Source organism: Brienomyrus brachyistius, chromosome 16 (genome assembly GCF_023856365.1).
Source record: "Brienomyrus brachyistius isolate T26 chromosome 16, BBRACH_0.4, whole genome shotgun sequence".
In the NCBI taxonomy this organism is placed as follows: Eukaryota; Metazoa; Chordata; class Actinopteri; order Osteoglossiformes; family Mormyridae; genus Brienomyrus; species Brienomyrus brachyistius.
In genome coordinates, this window is record NC_064548.1 from 9,785,287 (window position 1) to 9,805,915 (window position 20,629).

The 20,629-nt window shown below is 44.4% G+C and overlaps 1 long non-coding RNA gene across 2 annotated transcripts; it reads left to right on the plus strand.

Moving 5' to 3' along the window:
* The first annotated feature begins 989 nt into the window (after positions 1 to 989).
* LOC125709456 (uncharacterized) lies at positions 990 to 17,336 on the plus strand. Of its 2 annotated transcripts, XR_007382701.1 has the most exons (4): positions 990 to 1,672; positions 9,855 to 10,066; positions 10,709 to 11,082; positions 13,378 to 17,336. It is a non-coding gene; the product is annotated as an uncharacterized LOC125709456 (long non-coding RNA). The 2 variants fall into 2 exon arrangements; XR_007382700.1 differs by having other exon boundaries at positions 10,709 to 17,336.
* Positions 17,337 to 20,629: the final 3,293 nt, after the last annotated feature.

Genomic DNA, 20,629 nt, shown 5'->3' on the forward strand with positions numbered 1-20,629 from the left:
CCCTCACAGCCCAGAATTTTTTCCTGTCCACAACCTTGTTTAAAGGGGCAAATGGCCAAAAGAAACAACAATTCAATAACTGTGTCCAGCAGGACAATAACAATATCAGTCAAAACTTTGTTGGGAGAAATGCCACACGATTACATTTCAGTGCATAAACAATTTAACTCCAAATATGCATAAAAAAATCAAAATACCCAATTTTTCAGAAAATCTGCTTCAATGGCATCTTAACCAGAGGAAAAAAAATATTCAAAGCCAACCACATAGGATGCATTTTTAACAAATGGTTCATAGATATTCTATATATTCTATATATTCTACAGACTTTTTGGAAGAAAAAATGAGAATTATGTGGGGTTGGGTACATTCTGGGATTGTTGTTCTGTCTTAGGGCTTAGGCAAGAAGATGCTGTTGCATTGTGGGATTGTTGTTCTGTCTTAGGGCTTAGGCAAGAAGATGCTGTTGCATTGTGGGATTGTTGTTCTGTCTTAGGTCTTAGTCAAGAAGATGCTGTTGCATTGTGGGATTGTTGTTCTGTCTTAGGGCTTAGGCAAGAAGATGCTGTTGCATTGTGGGATTGTTGTTCTGTCCCAGTCCGTAGGCAACAAGATTTTGTACTCAGCCCATGTGTCTGAAGGTGTCCATTTGTGTGTGAATGGTGTGTGAGTGTGCCCTATATGGGGTGATCACTGACTTGGCACAAGCTGCAAGGATTGTCAAAGAAAGGCAGGATATGCCTGCTACCTGCAAAGGGAAAGCAGGGTCTTGTGAGGGCAGGTTGCCCTGGTAATGAGGAAAAGAAATTTGATAAGCTGGGAGGAGAGAATCCTGTTTACGATAGTTTGAGTTAATAATAATACAAAGCATTTAATTCATAATATCACAGGTACAATTGCATAACCTATGTCTTAACCAAGAATAAACAATATATAACAATAAAACAGGAAATTTAACAGAAAAGTATTAAGTTAAGTGATCATAATACTCACATGCATCAAACAAGGGCAAAGGTCGTGAGAAAGGAGGGCTGGTATATGATAGCCAATCCTGTCAAAGATAAATTTGCAAGGGGGGTTTTTAACAAGAATATAAAAGGGCACTTTTTCTTGTATGGTGCGCAAGTGCCCAGTATTGGAGGAGCACGCTGTCGGGCTAATCAGCATCATCTCCGTGATAAAGAAGATTTTACCTTTTACCACCTTTGAGTAACAGATTTAGTTATTTTTCTGTCTGGATCTGAGGTACAGAAGGGAAATTGGGAGCCTTTTTTGTCTTCCACAACTGGAAGCAAAAATTTCTTTATAATAGTGGTGTTTCCCAAAACAATCATTAATGTGAATTATTTAACTTGTGATTACTGTAATAGGATTGATAAAGCAAATGTGATGCCTTGTTGGGGTTCAGTGTGGTTCTGGGTTTTCTGGAAAAGCCAGAGTGGCATCCCTGCAAAGATCGATGCAAGTGGACACTGTAGCAGAATCTGCAAATAAGTGGCAAAAGACCCGAGGGTGACAGCTGAGGATGTTCAGGCATCTCGTGCAGATTCACCTCCACAGAGGAACCAGTGCTCACTAAAAGCATCCCTGCTTGCTAGAAGACACCCATGTGCTCCGCAGCAGCACTGCAATGATGTTCTTCAGAAAGACGGGGCAGAGGCTGAGCTTTTTGGTAAGTGAGCACAGTGTCGTGCCCCAAGAGCATCCTGTCAAGACACTGCAGAGCAGCAGCGGAATCTCACTGCTGTCAGACACCGTGGGGGGAGTGTAATGGAGTGAGGCTGATTTGTTCACCAATGAATTCCAACTTGTATCATGAAATTCTGTAGCAGATTTTCAGGACACCTGTCTGTGATTTAAAAGTCAGAAAAATTAGTACAAATAAGGGGTCACATACTTTTTTTACCTTGATTTAATAAATTTTTTTATTTTATTGTTATTTTTTTCATTCAGTTAACATATGGAGAATGTCAAATGTTTGTTAAATAGACTGTGAAGATCAGACCACGTTTTGTGAAATTTTTGCGAAGATGTTTTCGCGAAGATTTTCTCACCACTGTACATAAACCGAAAAATGCATGAATGCAGATATAAATAACACTGACTGCCACGATCTTTTTTGCTATCTTATTATCATATTTCCAAGTTCACGAAAGCAGTTAAATTCAGCTATGCAAAGCCTTTCCATCTCATAGCCACCAGGTGGCAGAGGCAGTCTGTGTACTGTAAGCCAAAAAGATTTATTATTTATTACCTGATAGGTGGATCATTTACTATTTATTAGATACGTGCATCATCACAAATGGCCTTGACTCTAAGGATCTGTCCCTTGACCACTGTGGTGAACAGGAGTAAAACTGGATGGAAAGCTGGGATTATTCTACTTGCTGGTATCATGGCTGCAGGAAGGAGTTGGCTGTACTGGAATCTGTTGGAGAGCAGCTGTTTCCTCCGCTCTGCTGCTCTCAGATCAGACGGTTGAGACTCTGGGGTCATGTGTCAAACCTGAACATCCTGTGTGTTCGCAGGGGGGGATTTTCTCACTTTCTGGTTACTCACTTATTCTCTTTTTTTCCCCTGGAGGCTGATCAGTATCGGTGCCTGAATTATCATCATTGGAGTAAAAAAAAACAGAAATAATAATGAGATATGCAAATGAGAAGCGGGAGTCAGGGGTAAGGGGCGTATGAGGGGGCCGAGGGGAAGTGTGCAGTGGCTCCGATTGCACAGGATTGGGACACTCCTTCAGCCTCTTACACCACTACACAGCAGTTGTGGGACCAACAAACAATCAGGGCTTCCTCATCCTCTAACTCACACTCCCCCCCCCCCCCCAGCTCCCACTGACACCATCTGTACGTTAGCTCCATCCTCCAGTCCCCCCCTCCGCCCTCCCACACACACACGCTGCAGCACTGCAGGTCTGCTGCTGAGGAGTTGAGCAGGCCGGCTTTGGATATTTTTAGCCACTGCAGTATAAATAGCTCACGTATAACGGTCCAGCTGTACCACCCCCCCCCCCCCCACACACACACACACACACATACAGGCACGACTTACGGTGCGTCTCTGGCCCAGGGGCTGACAGGATTGCGGACAGGCCTAGATTTGGCCCGATGGGGGGTGTCTGAAGGCTCTGTCCGCAAAGCGATGCAGGGTCGTTCCCGGGATGGAGGATTCCGAGGATTTCTCTGCGATTTTTCAACGTTTTCCAGTTTGTTTGTCTCTGGTCTTTTCTGTGGTGTCACTGGCACTGCCTGAACCCCAGCCTCTCTCGCACAGATGGCGCCTCCCCCCCCCCCCAATGTATTGGGCTAAAAATAGATCCAGTATCTGCCACAGCCCTCATCACCCCCCCCCCCCCCGCCACAGACAATCTCTTTATTGTCCATCACACAACCACTACCCCTCTGCACCCCTGCCAGCAACATCGAACACATAAACAGAAGCACACACACACTCCCCCCACCTGCCCTGCCCTCTGTCCCCCCCCCATTTCATTAACTCACTGATGTTTTTCCCGCCTATCCCTGCCAGATGCACATTCCGCAGCAGATGGCTGCGCTGCCACGCCCTGCATTTCCTCTCCCATCCGAGAGCCGCAGCCCCTGCGCAGGGATGCCCGGTCTATCGCCGAACGTCTGCGTGACACATCCGAGCTGCGACCAAACGGGCGTCTACAGCCCAAACCCGAGAGAAAGACACGGGAATGTTGGCGCCCTCCTGACTGCCCCACGTGGCGTGTGAATGAACCGGAACGGCACATACAGCACATAAACACGACTCGCGGAGAGGAATTTATTTATAGAATTAAAAAAAATCACTTGTGTTTTTATTTTTTAAACACATGCGGTTGCCATGGTGAAGGAGTTTTTCTCCAGGTCTGCAGCGTTACCAAGACAGAGGCAGCACATGGCTGGTTCCATCTCCGGTTACCTGATTATTATTTTTCATGATGCTGCTGCAAAACTAGCCCATCATTTAAAACTGATATTAGATTTTTTTTTGGGTGAATTGTGAGATTCAGGATCAATTTGACAAATCAGCAGCATGAAATATTCAGATGAATAATCAGCTTTAAAAGGGCAACATTCATTACTCAGTTTGTACTTTTTGATCCAGTCATTCAGTTCACCTGCAGAGGCAGCAGAATCGACATCCCTACAAATCAATCTTTTATTGAGACCTGAAGCTCGGTCAACATTTACAGAGATCTTCCAGGAGCTGAGTGGAGCTCATTGTCCAAGCCAGGGTGGTGGTTGCAGGTTGGAGGGACACCGTCCTTGTCAAAGTCTGGCTCGCACTCCTCATATGAAGCTGTCCCATCAGAAATTACTCTCCACTAAGATACCACATGCAGCTACATGTAATACTGTGCATATGAAGTTGAATATTTACATTTCATGTCTTTAGAGGGCACTTTGGTCCAAGCAGCATATATTTTTCAGATATAGCAGGGTCAGCTGGTCTCTGGAGGGCAACTGGGGGTCTTGCTGAAGGGCCCAATGGTGACTTCACTCCGCGACCTTCAGATCACACGCCCTAACCTGCTCAGCCACACGATGCCCGAAACTCAGACGCAGTAGTATGAGAACAGCACACTCTGCATTCCTCTTCATAAGCAAAAAGAGCAGGAAATATGAACGATTGTTTTTCAGTGTGGTACCAAGGGACATCCGTGCAGATCTATGCGATGAGTATCGTTTGGAAAGAGTAAACGTTAGACGATGTATTCTGATGTCTTTTTAGGGCAATATGATTCTAAAGAGTAAGACGAGAGTCTAGCATTCAGGTCTAATTTGCAGTGAACTTCAGCCAGTGATGGGCATACTGTATCAGCGATTATCTTAGCAGTGGGGCACTTGATATGATTAAAAAGGTCCCTGGATGACTCCTTGTTTGACCGATCGTCGTGCTTCTGTCAGGGAGTGTGTGGGTCACATGGCGTCTTTGGGGGTGTGTGTTTCGCCAGGGGAGAAAACGGACGGAAGCAAGCAGCTTCAGCAGCGTTCGTAAGTCACTTTGGCGATGCTGCTATAGCAAGACATAGTTTTATTTTCCACATACACTGTGTGTTCCTGGATTGTGCTCAAAAGACATATGTAATACGAAAAATATTTGAGCGGCATGGAGGCGCACTGTTGCCTCACACCTCATACCAGCGTTAGAGTCTCTGCCAGGGCTCCGTTTGCGCGTGGAGTTTGCATGTTCTCCTCTTGTTGTTATGGGGTTTCCTCTGGGTACTCCGGTACCCTCCCCCAGTCCAAAAACATGCTGTGGCTAATTGGAGTTATCAAATTGCCTGAAGGTGTCCATGTGTGTGTGAATGGCATGTGAGTGTGCCCTATATGGGCTGGTGCCTCATCCCGGGTTGTTCCCGGCCTCGTGCCCGTAGCCTCCAGGATCGGCTCTGGCTCCCCACCCTACACAACCCTGAATAGAGTAAGCAGAAAAATAACATCCATCCATACAATTTCTAAACCCAGTTTGAATTTGTAGGGTCACAGGTGTTAGCTACAGGTACAAGTCATGGAATAACCCATGGTGAGATGGCCACCCTATTGGCAAAGAAAAATAGCAATAGAAATAAAATAAACCAATAAAATGAAACAATAAAATGCAATTACATCAGTAAGTGAGATTTTATGGTGTGTAAAATGAGAAGTGGAGAGCAGTGTAAAGTGCACAAAAGTGGCATGTAAGTCATTAGCGGCCCCGGTTTTGGGTTCAGACAGCCCACACTCCCCTCGGAGTCATGGTGCGGCGTGGAAATGATTGGACGGATGTGGGGGTGGTGGCTAGCTGGCTTTCCTGTCCGCAATGGACGTCAATACTTATCAATACAGTTACCCGGTAGGGTAGTTAATCAGCATGAAAAGCTTAAGAAACTTAAACCTCGATGGATATATGCTGAGCAAAGCAGTGTCATACAGGACGTCTCGATAATACAGCTGGAATTACTTGGAAAAAGATACAAGCAATATAAGAAGCAAAGGAATACTTTTAGTAACAGTTCGAATAAGAGAAACTGATCTGTGCCAGTTTTAAATTGTGTTTATTTAACGACTGACTTGGTCATATGATAGTAATGTTCCCTACCAGGCTGAATTCACTGAGAAGATGCCATGTTCCGTGCACTCTGATGAGGTGAAGCGAAAGTAAAGGTCCGTCCCTTTAGTTGTCTATAGTATTTTAGCTTGTAGCGCGTATCTATGTGTGTCCTTATCACCTCATTGAGAAACCGATCTAGAGAGACCAAGAATATGCAGGAAGTCGTAATATGCAGCAATAACTGCAACAAGAAGCTGTTTATTGTTTGCTGGCTGTCAAGAAGCCTCTGGTGCACTGGAACGCCTCAAACTGGGCCATCAACATGTTCAGCACAATTTATTTTTATATAGTGTCTTTCCCAACATAGTCACCCCCAAAGCCGTTAACACAGGACTTGTAAAAGAACCTTTTTTGTTTGGTCAATGTATTGGATGAGGCCTCATGTTCGTGGGGGTGGTGTTTGGCTCAGCGGGTAAGAACTAGGTGCTGGTGATTGGAAGGTTCTAATCACATGGTCTGCAGAGTGATGTTACCATTGGGCCCCTGAGCAAGGCCCTTAACCCCCAATTGCTCCTGGGACTGGCTGACCCTGCTTTCCCGATTGGATGAAAGCTTCTGCTAATGCCTTTGGTGTGTTTCTGGTATTTGCTGTGCTGCATTCACATTTTCTGTTGTGTGTTACATTATGAGATGTGTCTACGAGTTCCTGGGGGGATCCAACTCGAAGTTCCTTCCAGTTCTCTCTGCGCTCTGCTCTCTCCTTGTTTTAAACATCTGTGAAGACTACACCCAGAAAATGATTAAATTATGTGTGTGACAAAAAAAATAAGTGAATGAGAATGCTTTAAACAAAAGGAGTGTAAAGAAAGAGGTGTAACCGTGTTGGATTTGACTGAGTCCTCATTCCATATGGGATCACAGTGGAAAGATGTGGTAAAGCATGGTAAAGTTCACCTCCCAGGGCTCCATGTATCTGCTAGCAGTTGTACGGCCTTCAAGGTTTGGGGGCCCCCTGTTGGCCACAAACAGTCACCACACTAAATATTAAATAAACACGTCCCTTATTTAGGAGATTCTGAAGCAGCATGTTCTGCTAACCTACTAGCTAGCTCTGAACGTATGTGTCAATCCATTTGCTATTTTTATCGTTCTTGAAACAAATGCATTAGACTCCAAAGTGATGTTTTGAGTGCTGACCAAGCAACGATACGCCACCCAGAGTCCTTTTTTCAGCAGTAGTTAGGACCCCGCCCCCCCACAGCCTCCTCCTGTTGCTCTGTTTGTCAAATGCGACATACATTATGATTTGGGGGGTGTTTAACTGTCATCATGGAAAGATAATTAATAGCTCTGTACCTTTAACCTAATAGAAACAAACGCTGGCCAGCGCTGCTGTCCTGGATCAGCTGAGCGCATGTTTGGTCCAGGTTAGATGCTGCATAAAACTGCACTCGCTGTCATAACTTCCTTCCGGTCTCTCAGAGCAAAAACCGATGACCTATTTAGCTTAATGAATCTGTGTATCCGCATGTTGCTAAACAACGGGAGATTATTTCAGAAACCTGCATCATGAGTAATTGTCAAGAATTGGAGTTGGTGAGTGTAGGGGATGCTGAAAGAGAGGTTGCGTTGGTCATTGCTGCTACTGTGGCAGTTAGTAGGATTTAGAGAGTGATATGTTTGTTTCAGAAGTACGGTTGCTCTTGGAAACGCGGAAAACTCACAAACAGGAAGTGGTGACGATTTTTAAGTCTGTTAATGTTTTAGTAGCAGGTAATTTCTGTTTAATTTCTTTGTGTACAACCCTCTGCTGGCCGTTTGCTTTCTAAAGCCGTGTGAAATCGATTCAAAAAAAAGGACAGCAATGTATGGGCTGTTCCTGTAATGCTGTGGATTTCAGTGGATGGAAATGGAACTTCATGGACGAGCAATGTCTTCTGAATGTTTAATAAAGCTTATGCGGATGGTTTTTCATTCAAGAAGACTCATGAGTTTCAATTAAAAAATTTCCGCTCTGTTCAGAAGACTGTAGTTACATGGATAGCATTTCTTATATTTTAACCGGTGCTGCACCATGAAAGAAAATTGCCTCCTTCAGTCAAGCAATAAAAATTTCGTATAATGAAACAGTGGCTTGAAGCCTTGCAGATGAAAAGAAGAAGCATCTCAGAGGATAATAATGTCCGTTGTGTCATTTAATATTAATTGGACATTCGGTTATTTAGTTAATGTGCTTGACGCACTTGTTTGGTAACACAGCTCCTCGGCTATATATGGCCTTCCGTAAAACTCCGTGGGCGGATCCTCTCAGAGTTAACAAGCACTTAGAAAGCCCTTTGTTCCTGTTAGGCGTGGTGTCATTGACGTGTCAAACCTGGGAAGTCGCATATGCTGAATGGCGTGGCCCCATGCGCCGCTCGTGGCTGTGATCGAGCATGCTAATCGACACCAACAAAGGGGCCAGATCAGTTGACCCTGCTAAGACACACAGCTCCGCTTACAGGCTCCCTGCTGGCCCCGAGGATTGACCGTTGATACCGTAGTGGATTGGAATTGAGCCGACTGTGGTTTCATGTCCGTAAACCTCGATGCAGGTCACAGCGGCAGCAGGGAGCTACAGCACGATGATTGCATTGAGAATGGGGAAGTGTCGTTCTAGAATTACGGAGAACTGAAAGAGTCAGGGTTTAGCAGGATCATCAAGTGGCCAGTTTCTGTCTATTGCTTCTTGTAAAGAAACATTGTGGATTTCTGGGTCCGTGCCAACTCCTTAGCAGCTCGGCCAAACTGGAGTGTCTGTCAAAGTGACTCTTAGAAGTCAACTGACATGTTGAAAGCTGCAATAGTGATGGGCCTCTTCTGTCATCAAAGACGGACTCCGCAAAGGAATGCTCCTCATCTGTGTCACCTTGTGTGACTCCCATACATCTTCTCAGTAAGAGAGTGACAAATGATGGGAGGACAGGTTGGATGGGAAATGTACGAGATTGGAAAGGGCAGCTAATATTCCCAGAGCGTGTAGCGGCAAGGCCTATTGGGTTACTCCACACAGGAAATCCAATGCCCTCAGCGGGACTCGCACAGCAGCAAGGGCGTCCATTCCTGCCAACACAATAGAGCCGGTGATGGGGGTTCAGGTTGCACCGGGGGCAGCCGGGCATGTGATAGCGTCGGCTTCTCGATGCCTATCTCCCTGTATCCCGCTGTAACGACGGGACAACAGATTTGTTGTTTGCTTAGAGGAGGCTGATAAAGAGTCACCGGTGACTGGCAGGGAACAAACAGTGGGGCTACCCTCTGGAGAGTGGCTGTGGTGTCAGGGGGGATATTCATCTACCTTATAAAGGGAAGGGGTGACACTGTAGGCAGGCTAGGGAATGCATTTTATATTGAAAAAATCAACTGATTGTCTAATTCGGACATCAGATTAGTGCATTTAGTCATTTAACAGGCATTTTCATCCAAAGGAATATACAAGTGAGAGAGCAGGGCTAGCCATCGCCTGGGGGAATTGGGGGTTAAGGGCCTCACTCAAAGGCTCAGTGGTGAAATTACTCTTCTGACCCTGGGATTTGAACCATGACCTCCTGATCATGGAGTCCTAACCCACACTTGACCTGAGTTTGGTTACTCAGTTCCAGGAACGATTTTGGTTAAGGGCTTCACTCAAAGGTTTCAAATACTCGATTATGCACCTGTCCTCTTAATGCCAGTCACTTTAAACCCTTTATTCTGTCAGTGTTGTTGAAAACAATTTCAAAATGAAATCCCATTCCTTGGTAAGCGTCTGCTTCCCCCAACAGATGGGCTCAGCGCGCTTGGGAAGCTCCTCTGCGTGACGGTATCATATGAAGGTCACAGATGAGTGACGAGGCCGAGTGACTGGGTGCTACAGGCCGATGAGGAACATCGTTATCCTGGGGCTCCTCGTCAATGAGGAGCTAAGTTGCAGGGCCAACTCTGCGAGGAGCCTCCGTTCACTTTACATGCCGACACACACGAACCAGTACATCAGGTTTGTGCGGATTCAACCTCATGTCGCATAATTTATTTATATTTATATATATTTTTTGCAACATTCCTTACAGGATTTTCTGTTTGTGTACAGTGTATGTTTTTAAAATTTGTTTGCCTTGTGTTTACGTGTTTGCACTATGTATCTTGTTTAGCACTTTATGTGCACATGGATTTCAAAGTTTGTCTTATCTTATCTTATCTCATCTTATCTTATCTCATCTTATCTCATCTTATCTCATCTTATCTCATCTCATCTTATCGTGTCTTATCTTATCTCATCTTATCTCATCTTATCTTATCTTATCTCATCTCATCTCATCTCATCTAATCTATTCTAATCTTATCTCATCTCATCTTATCTCATCTCATCTCATCTCATCTTATCTCATCTTATCTTGTCTTATCTCATCTTATCTCATCTTATCTCATCTCACCTCATGTCATATAATTTCATCTCATCTTATCTCATCTTATCTCATCTCATCTTATCTCATCTTATCTTATCTTATCTCATCTCATCTTATCTCGTCTCATCTCATCTCCTCTTATCTCATCTCATCTCATCTCATCTCGTCTTATCTCATCTTATCTTATCTCATCTCATCTCATCTCATCTTATCTCATCTCATCTTATGTGCAGAATACTGTCAGTTTATGGCCATACATTTTTCATTTTTAATATTGATTTCCCATTATCGTGCTCCAGTTCCAATAACCCCTCGGCCTGGCGTTTGCAGTCATCTTGATCCTGTGCTCTGTAATTTCTGTCCATAATTCTTGTACACAGCTGTGCCCGCTCTCCAGGCCTGTTCATCACGCATCATGCTATTCATTTTTAAGCCAGACAACATATAGAGAAAGTCATGGGCTGAATTATTAACATCATTTCAGTAAGAGAATATGGAAGGCATCCTCTCCAACCCCACCAAGAGAGTGAAGCCTCCTCTGATTGACCGTCGAACTCAAAGCAGTGAAATGGCGAAACCTCCATAAATAAGGCAAATCACACCTCAGGTCAGATTACGCCATTCCATTTTGTGATGAATTGGGATGGTTTGTGGGAAAATCCGGCGCCCAGCGTGTGGGGCTGCGGTAACCTTGACCTGAGCCCGTGGGGATCGGGAGAGAGATGGCAGATGGGGGGAAGCTATCGATCTGGTCTGGTCCCGGTGAGAGACCTGAGGGCTCTGGACAAACCGCACTGCTCACCCTGACTGCTGTATTCCCATTCAGGATGTCACCTCTGAGACATTAAAATGTATTATCATAACCAGAGTATTACGGACTGCCATCCTGGCCAGGGTGTTCTCCAGTCTTATGCTCTGGGATAGGCTCCACCCCCCCTCCCCCATTATGACCTTGGCCAGAATATGTGATAGGAATACGGATGGGTGACCTCAGTTAGCCGCAGGTATTTATGCAGTGATATTTTCATTTGGTTTTTTATACTCAGCTGCAATGCTGAAAAAAGCACTGCTTCCATGCCTGTCAGCTGCCGAGGCAGCTGGTTTGAGGTTTCAAAATTCAGAATCTCAGTTCTGGATTATTTCCAGGCCCACAATATCACAACATCAACTGCCAGTTTAATGCACAGGGATCGTCCCTTTTCACAGGAGTAAGGAGAAATCATACATTTTTTTTTCTTTTTTTTTACATTTAACTCATAACACAAACTACTTAAACTAGGGGAACATTTGTGGAAGTGCCAGATTCAGTAAATATACTGTGTATTGTGCAAAGGTTATTTTTTCTGTATACTGTGAGAAAGTTATTTTTTCAGTGAATATGGCACATTTTAAATTTTAACGATTCAGACAAGATATGGAAGTTTGCTTGGCTTTAAATTATGTAAAAAATTCATGGACTCCAAAGTGCAGTATTCACAGACCATAACTGAATTCAAATCAATCCAAGGCCTCCTGTGAAGAACTGAACTGCAGCCCAGTGACATGAAAACAAAAATAGATAAAAACATAGAAATTACACAAATCAGCTATAAAGCATAATATCAGATAGCTTTGTAACAAACTGTGACAAATGTAACAAATTGCCTGAATGATATGGGCCAGGTCCAGTGGCTCAGACTTGCCAGAGCGTGAATTGTGCCAGGGACTGATTGTGAGTCTCTCAACAGTTAAATTCAATGAAGTGTTGACATGTTATTGAATTCAATTTTACACTGAATATTTGCTAAATGGGTGTCACACTTACAGGGTGGGGATTTGACTGGTACCTGTGTTCTGTGTGTACAGTTTGCATGATCCGCATTGGATTCCTCCAGCTGTTATTGTGTGTGTTTCTATGTGTGTGTGTGTGTGTGAGCGGGTATACCTATCCTTATGGGGACACAATGTCCCCATAATGTGATAAATATCCGTTTTCTTTCCCTTATGGGAAACTGGTCCCCATAAGGGAAAACTCTATTTTATAAAAAACAGTGACCGCTATGAAAAAACTAAAATACAAAAACTCTTGCATTTTGCTTGGTTACTTATGGTTGTGGTTAGGGCAGGGTGGGGGTTAAGGTTGTCATAGTTAGCGTTAGTATTTTTCCCATAGAAGTGAATCAGCGGGCCCCACAAGGATAGGTATACTCTACATGTGTGTGTGTGTGTGTGTGTGTGTGTTCATGTATGCTGTGAGATGGAATAATGTATCTGTCTGTGAAACAGCATTTTAATATTAGCAAGCCAAAGATCATTCTCACACTACCCAGGTAAAAAGCTTATTCACTGTCTACATCTTTAACTGCCTCTTAAGCCTTTTGCTTAGTACCACAGTTTGAAGAGCCATGGCAAAATAAAAATATCACGTTGTGGCTTTGTGCTGGTCTGTCGGTGCCTCTGTGCTTTTAAATATATGCCAAGATGGTCTTCTGACTACGCTTCATCTTGTGTATAGTCATGATCTGTCTTCTGCTGTATTTTGGATTTCATTCTCCTCTATCTCTCTGCAGGGGGTTAGAAAACACATTTAGCCTATCATGGAGGCAGGTCATCACTTCCCACTCTGTTTTCCCTGAGCTGGACTCGTGTTTTGGGTGTTAAGAGTGTTCGCTACGTGCTGCTATGAATATTTACATGCTTTGCTGACAGAGTTGGGTAATTCAGATCTGAAGAGTAAAAGTCCAGACCGGGATTTTGTTTCAACCAGCCAATTGAGTACAGTTATGACTGTGGCTCTTTATGCTCAACTGCTTGGTTGAAACAAAATGTTGGTCTAGACTTTTACTCTCTGGACCTGATTTACCCAACTCTGTTCACTGCAAGTATTCCATTCAGCGTGGTTCTTCTTTATGAATCTCTGCAGGTCCTCGGTTAAAAATGTCCAGCCTGTTCTGGCACTTTCTATGGAGCAATCAGCCTACTGGAGGCCCCTGAATCTGACCAATTGTGGCCTCTCCTGAACCGATCACGAAACACAGCACTGCCCTCTTCAAAGAGGCAAAGTTCTGGCGGCTTTCTGCTGCTGAACGGAGACGATAAACAGCATCGCTTCATCGGATTACGCGCTTACGAAGACATGTCTGTTACGATGATAAACTCAATAACCGAGCCGACTGCTCAGTGTAATGACATTTATGGATGCACTGGTCGCAGGAATCCTTCGGTGGAGGCAGAGACAGATGATTAAGATGAAGCTGCAGCCAGAGAGAGATCTGCCTCCTACAGGGTCCATTCTGTGAAGAGACAGGCTCCTTCTTCACACAGTTCTTCAGCATGATATCAGAGATATACCCCCCCCTCCTGCCCCCCCTTTCTGAGGATTTGTTTGGATGGTGGTTGTCATGACGATATTCGGCATGGTACTGTCCGGTGAGGGTAATGCTGATGCTTTTGGTTTACGTGGGTGCTGCTCATCCCACATCGCTAACCATGAACACGAACGGCTGTTATTAATAACCTGGCAAAGGGAGAAAGCTGCCCGCAGATTTTAAAAGTGCAATTATTGTCTGCTCGTTGTTTCACATAGAAGCACAAAAAAAACTGTTAAAGTCAATTTCTCAGCTCAGGTTGTTTCAAACAATAAAATTAAATATACAATGTGTAAGATGGGGGTGGTGTGGTGTTGTCGAAAGGGTTTCTTCCCCAGAGTCCAAATAGATGCTGAGGCTAATTGGTGTTGCCAGTAGGTGTGCATGTGTGAGTGCAAAGTGTGTGTGAGGGCACCCCATCCTGGGTTGTTTCCTGCCTTGTGCCCATAGCCTCCGGATCCCCATGACCCTAAACTGGATGGATGGATGGATGGATGTGTGATGTCTTGCTGAATTTGCAATTAAAAATGTGGGAAAGAAAATGAATGAAATAACATTTTCTGTTCCCCTTCCCCCTTTATCTGTAGCTACAAGGGCTCCCTGAACAGGAAGCCAATCCGTCACAAACTTAGGGCAACATCTAGAGGAATGGTACCAGGAATCCAAAAGGAAACCTGGGACCGGAACTCACATTCTGGACATCAGAGGGCACTCGCACTCATCACAAACTCTGTGGTGCCCGCTGAAGGGCAGTGAGTGGACCATTCAGGCCCCCTGAGGCAGCAGGCTCTGCTCAGCATAGCCTACCCATGAATCCGAGAGTCTGTTTCATTTCATATTTTCTTCAGTACTTCAGTTGTTTTTCTACCACTATTTATAGACTATTTATATTTATAGACTGGTAGCTCACATATCTTCATCTTAGTGCTGCTTGAACTACTGGGACATATATGATTAAACAAGCATTTTTACAACCAGTTCTACTGAAGCTGTGTTATTTGTACACAATAATGGCATTTTTTTCTGGTTTAATATATGAGATGCACCAGACTTCTGACAGTAGATTTTATAGGGTAGGCCAATTAATCCACAAAGACCACATCAACTGTATTTTATGGTGTGACGTACCAATTACAGATCAGTAGTAGAAACTCATTTATTTGCTCCACGTCAAACAGGATTGGTTGGCATGTATGCAGACCCAATGAAACTAGAGTGATTCATCTGCAGATTTTTCGGTTGAGGAGTGTATCGCATACAGAGAAAGCAGTGGTGGCAGTGGTTTCTTTTTTGAGGAACATCTCTAGACTGTCATGTTCTACGTCAGAGACGGGGGAGATTAGAGGGTGTGCATCTCGGCCAGATCCACACTGTTTGAGTAGGTGTAGCCCACCTCGTTTTCTGGAGATGTTTCTGGAGAGCCCGGTGACAGTAGGAAGAGCACGCTTCTCCTCCCGCCTGCAGTATCTGTCCCCAGGACCGCTGAAGCACTTCTGCACCTTTTACAGACAGTGACTCAATACCTCATGCTCAGTTCGGTCAGATTCAAATAAAATGGATATATAAAATAAGCCTCCGCGTGATGTGTTTCAGTGAACAGAATATTGATTCTACACATCATTTCACACAAGCCGTATCTCCTTCACATTTTTCCATGCCTTTACAGTAAATTGCACTTGAATTCCTCTGAAAACATTTCTCAAATGAACTAAAGAAGAATCATAGTAACAGAGGAATGAGCCTTTGTTTTACATGCCTCTGTTTTAGATCTTTTTCGGAGGAACTCTTCCTGCAGGCAGCTTTCCAATAGCTGCTGTTATTAGTCACCCCAGTGCTTGTGAGGAGCATTTTCTGTAATGAAATCTGAAATTCCCCCACGTTGACTTTTCCACTGGAAATGGATTCACTGCTGGACGGGGATTGGCTCGGCTTGGAAGGAATGCTAATCATAGCCATTGCTAATCGTCACCGCTTCCATAATGGGCGAGAAGAGGGTTCGCTTGTATCTGGCAGGACATTGTTTAGCTGCAGATCTCCATGGATGGCTGCTGGTGCCTCCCCAGTTTCCCGAGCTCCTGCACTGTTACCCTCATCCCTTCCTTGAAACAGTAACCCAACAATGAGTCCCAGTCTTACTTCCTGCCCATTACAGTGAAACCTTGGGGTAATGGGTAGCTTCCTGTCACATGACCTCCTCCTCTCTGCATGCATCCTGAGCTGCCTGGTCATCACGGTGACATCGAATGGCGTCTGTCTTTTTTTCCAGTGCCTGCCTCGCTTCCCGGTTTTGGGGTTGTAGGTTTTTCTAAAGCATGTCATTCCCAAACCTTGACCTCCTTCAACATCTTCGTTGCCGTGTTAGTGGGGGGATGATGGACGGAGTCTGCTTGGCAGAAGGCATTTATTGGTGATGGAGGGCTTAAACCGCTTCCATCCTTCAGAGACTTGAATTCTTGCATTCCAGTCTCATCATCTGGGGCTGCAATGGCACATTTTTGTCATTTTTATCCGTTTTGGAAGCAGGTGCGGCCAGTCCATTTTGTCTGATTCAATGCTCTGCATTGCTGAAAATAAACCTAGAAGGATGAATCACTTGTAGAAGCTAGTAGGGTTTGCTGGGCAAAGCTACAGGCCCATCGATCTATTATCGAGCACATGGTTGAGCCCGAACCCCAGGCCCCATCACAGCTGGTGTGCTCATTGAAATGACTTGGGATGCATTCATTGGCTCACCACCATTTAACCTTTGACCCTAGCTCATACTCCTCAGGCCATGGAAAATCCATGAAGACTGGATCTGAGCAGGGATTCATTTGTTTATTCATTTATGTATTTTGTTGTTATGGCAGCAAGGAAGACACAGATGGCTTAAGTTCTCTTTTTGAAACCTGAGTATCAAACAGATCGATGGATAGACTCGGCACGCTTTAAGCTTTTCTGCATCATTCCGATCACGGATCTCGTGCTTATTATGTGCGCAGGGGAGGGGGCACTGACCAGATCCCCTGTGAGAATGGAGGAATGGGAGCAGTCCTGTATGAGAATCATAGCTAATTATGTATTAAATTAGCCAATTGTCATGCAGTCTGATTACAGAAGGCATTTTCAACAGATGGAGTCAAAAAGTGCAGAAAGCCTGCTATACCATGCTGTAAATATTGTGCATATTGTATCCCCTGAATCGGGCAGGGGGGGTAGGACAGTTGTGTCTAGGCACACCTCAAGATTCTGTTCCGCCACACCCTGCTGTCTGCAGCGAGCACAGTCCTACGGTGCTGGCTGAGGCGTGCAAATCAGCGCTCCCGTGTCACGCCGCCTCGCTTGTCCCAATTACCCTCGGGCGAATCGCAATTTGCCCGCTCCAGGCCTCCAGTCCTGGGAAGCGAGGGAATCACACTCAGTGGGGCGGGAGCTGATTCCGCAGGGAAATGAAGTTCCAATCCGTAGCTTTGCCAGTGGTCCCTCACATAGATCAGCCAGACCGGTTTAGCTGCACTCTAGGGTGGAGTGAAAAAAAAAATCTAAATTTCCAATAGCAATTTCCAACAGTGCAAAAAAGTTGTCACTGGACCTCGTTATTAAACGTGCAAAATATCTTTGATATCTTTTATCTTTTAATATTTTCAGTCACTGCCTGCACAGTGATCAATTACCCAGGTATAGATTTTTCCCTGGATCTGGCTGTAAATATATATATAAAACATTCATGGTGTGCAAGTTTGCAAGCGATGTATTCTTATGCTGAACCCGGGATATTTTTGATTCTGTACACTTCTTATCGCTGCTCCAAATGTACAGATCATATATAAATGGAGTGAATATATATAACTGTGCAGGTAGTGACCGAAGCATCTGAAAAAGAGTGGTTTCAACAGAGATGGTTTCATCAGAGCAAAACTGAAGTTCAGAAAGAAAATGCCGTTTTTGAGATGAAAGCTGACTACAACATGTAGACTGTAGAGTGTAGACTGAATTGTGATTGTAAGTACTCGCAATGTTTAGTTGCTTACTGTTGTTGCTTACTGTTGTTGCTTACTGTTATTGCTTACTGTTATTGCTTACTGTTATTGCTTGCTGATGTCCAGTGTTCACTGATCATCATGTTCATTGTTCAATGTTCATGTGTTAATAATACAAGTTTGAGACAAAGTTGAATTATGCACAAAGAGCATACAGGTTGCAGCGTACAGAGATTTTATTAGAATTTTATTAGAAATGTGATGAGGAACCTTTAAATATTAACTAATATCAATACAATTTTGTAGGCTTACTATACTGCTTAAGTAGTAACCTTTCCACCCTATTGGAATAATTAACTCCCTGAAACAAAATTATTTCGAACATGAGACTCATGCGGGGAAAATCAACTATTTTCGGGAAATTATGAAACTTCGATCGCTTTGTGGAACCTGAAAATATTAACCTTTTTCAAAGATATTTTGCACATTTAATAATGAGGTCCAGTGACAACTTTTCCACATTATTGGAAATTGCTATTGGAAATTTATATTTTTTTCACCCCACCCTACTGCGCCCCTATAGCCGAAATAAACACACAGATTCATAAGGCCCACTGTCCACCCCCTGACCCGAAACACCAGCCTATATCTGGGCATTGGAAAGCACTGGGCGTGCTCAGAGCCTGGGGAGATGGTAGGGAGTACTACTACCTCCAAAGAACAGATTTGTGACAACTGTGCACCTCATGCAGTTCCTGAACAAGGGATCACAGACACTGATGGAGGACGTCAAGTGGGAAGTACTTCCCCCATTCCATGGTGAACACCAACTGTGTGTCAGAGATCTCTCCATCTCATACCATTTCGGCCGAGAGAGAGGCCAGAAATCCCTTAGCTCAGTGTTTCCCAAAGATGGTCCACATTTTTGCTCTCCCCCTGTCTGTGGGTCCCCAGGGACCAGGTAAGGAAACACTGCCTTAGCTACATGACGCCCTGTTCCAGCGGGGGCATATTTAACATGGCAGTGCATTCCCCCAGCACCCCTGGATGTCTTCATCCAGTAGATGGCCAAGGACACCGTGCTCCACAACGCTGACAGCCTAATGCCTGAAGGGACACGATGAATACTGAGCATTTACCGTTACTTGTGCCGTTGGCTGTCCTGTAATTCTATCGCTTCTGAAAGCTAATAAAATGTGGCGCATATTAAAGATTAAAGATGCCTGCTGCCACCGGATTCTTTCCATTTTTACTGAGACGTGCTCTCACAGCTTAAGGAGTCATGCTCCGTTTGTCCTGTTGTATGATCGTTCTTCCACCCTGTTTTGTCTCAGGCAGTCTAATCGAAAATGATGATGTCCTCCCAGAGTTGAATGTTACGTATCCCAGGTATTGCTCCAGCGGTCTCTTCTCTCTGGTCGATTGCTGTGACAACGAGCCTGACTGGGCGTTAAATGGTGTTGTGTGGAGGTGAGGTGACTGAGTTATCATGTGTGTCAGGTACTGAGAAACCAGAGGTGGTTGTTGGGTTGGAGGAACATCTAAGGTGCTGGGGAGAAACCCTAGAGAAGTAGGAGGGAGAGAGAGGGGGGAATGCCCTTTTATTTCAGAAGCCAATTTCAGGCACTAATAGAATAGAATAGAATAGAATAGAATAGAATGCCTTTATTGAAATTGTAACAACGTACATTGAATCTCAGTGTGTGTGATTAACCCACTGATGTCTTGAGGTAGATGTGAATATTAAAGAAAAAAGGATAAACTACATTAAGTTAAATTAATAAATATAAGTATATAAAATACATAGGTGTATTTGGAAGTGATTGTGCTTATAGTATATGGCAGCATATTTAGTATACATATACATATTACTCTGTATTTAGTATGTAATATGAGATAAGCATGTTTTACATAAGTGCAATCATGAATGCAATAGTGCAATTAGGTCAAATGTCTTTTTGAATATATGACCAATATATACATAGAAATGTGCATTTAGTTGAACAGAGGTGTGAGGAAGCATCATTCAGGATGAGGGCGCTAAGGTAGGAGCTGCTTCTCCTGCTGAAGGTTCGGGAAGGAAAAGTCCTGTAGTGTCTTCTTGGTAGAACGGCACCAGACGACACACACACTCTGCATAGGTAATGAGGAGCCCCCTCGTGCCGCCTCATCCCTGCCTCTGCCGTGGGCTCCCGGAGACGAGGCGTCTACTGCTGTTTACGGTTCAGGGAGGATAAACACGCCACGCGGAGTCTGACAGAGGGACCCGCTTCTGCCAAACCTGAGCGAAAGCGGCCGTTCTATTCTGGGACCAATTAAACGGAGGGAACCAGGAGGGATGTCGCAGTCACACCTGCATGGTATGTTGACATCCGAGGTTGTCGCTGCTGCTTGGCAGCCCCAGGGGGGGCCTAGTGCTGGCTTATTATGGGATGGCCAGGGGCTCACACCTACACCCCTCATGGTTTAGGCTTTGTTATGGTGCTCCAAGAAAAATTTAATGCACGCAGACTCTCTGTTCTGAATGCCAGGACAGAAGATACTATCGATGGTTTTCCATGGATGGTCAGTCGGAAACCATCGGAAAAGTATGAAAAAGCCTGATATTTAACCAGTTAGAGATGAATGGATAGGGGGGCCGAGTCTTTAATGGATGGCAAACTATTCATGATTTAAATCAATAAATACACCTTTATTTGGGGGGCCTAAAACATTCAGGCTTCCACAGCGTTTACACAAGGCTTGTCCTGCTTGACAATCAACATTTAACCCACTGGTTTCTCTTATGGCTGCAGTGTGATGTTGATGGCACCGTACCAGGAAATTCTGGATCACTTAGCTTTAGGAG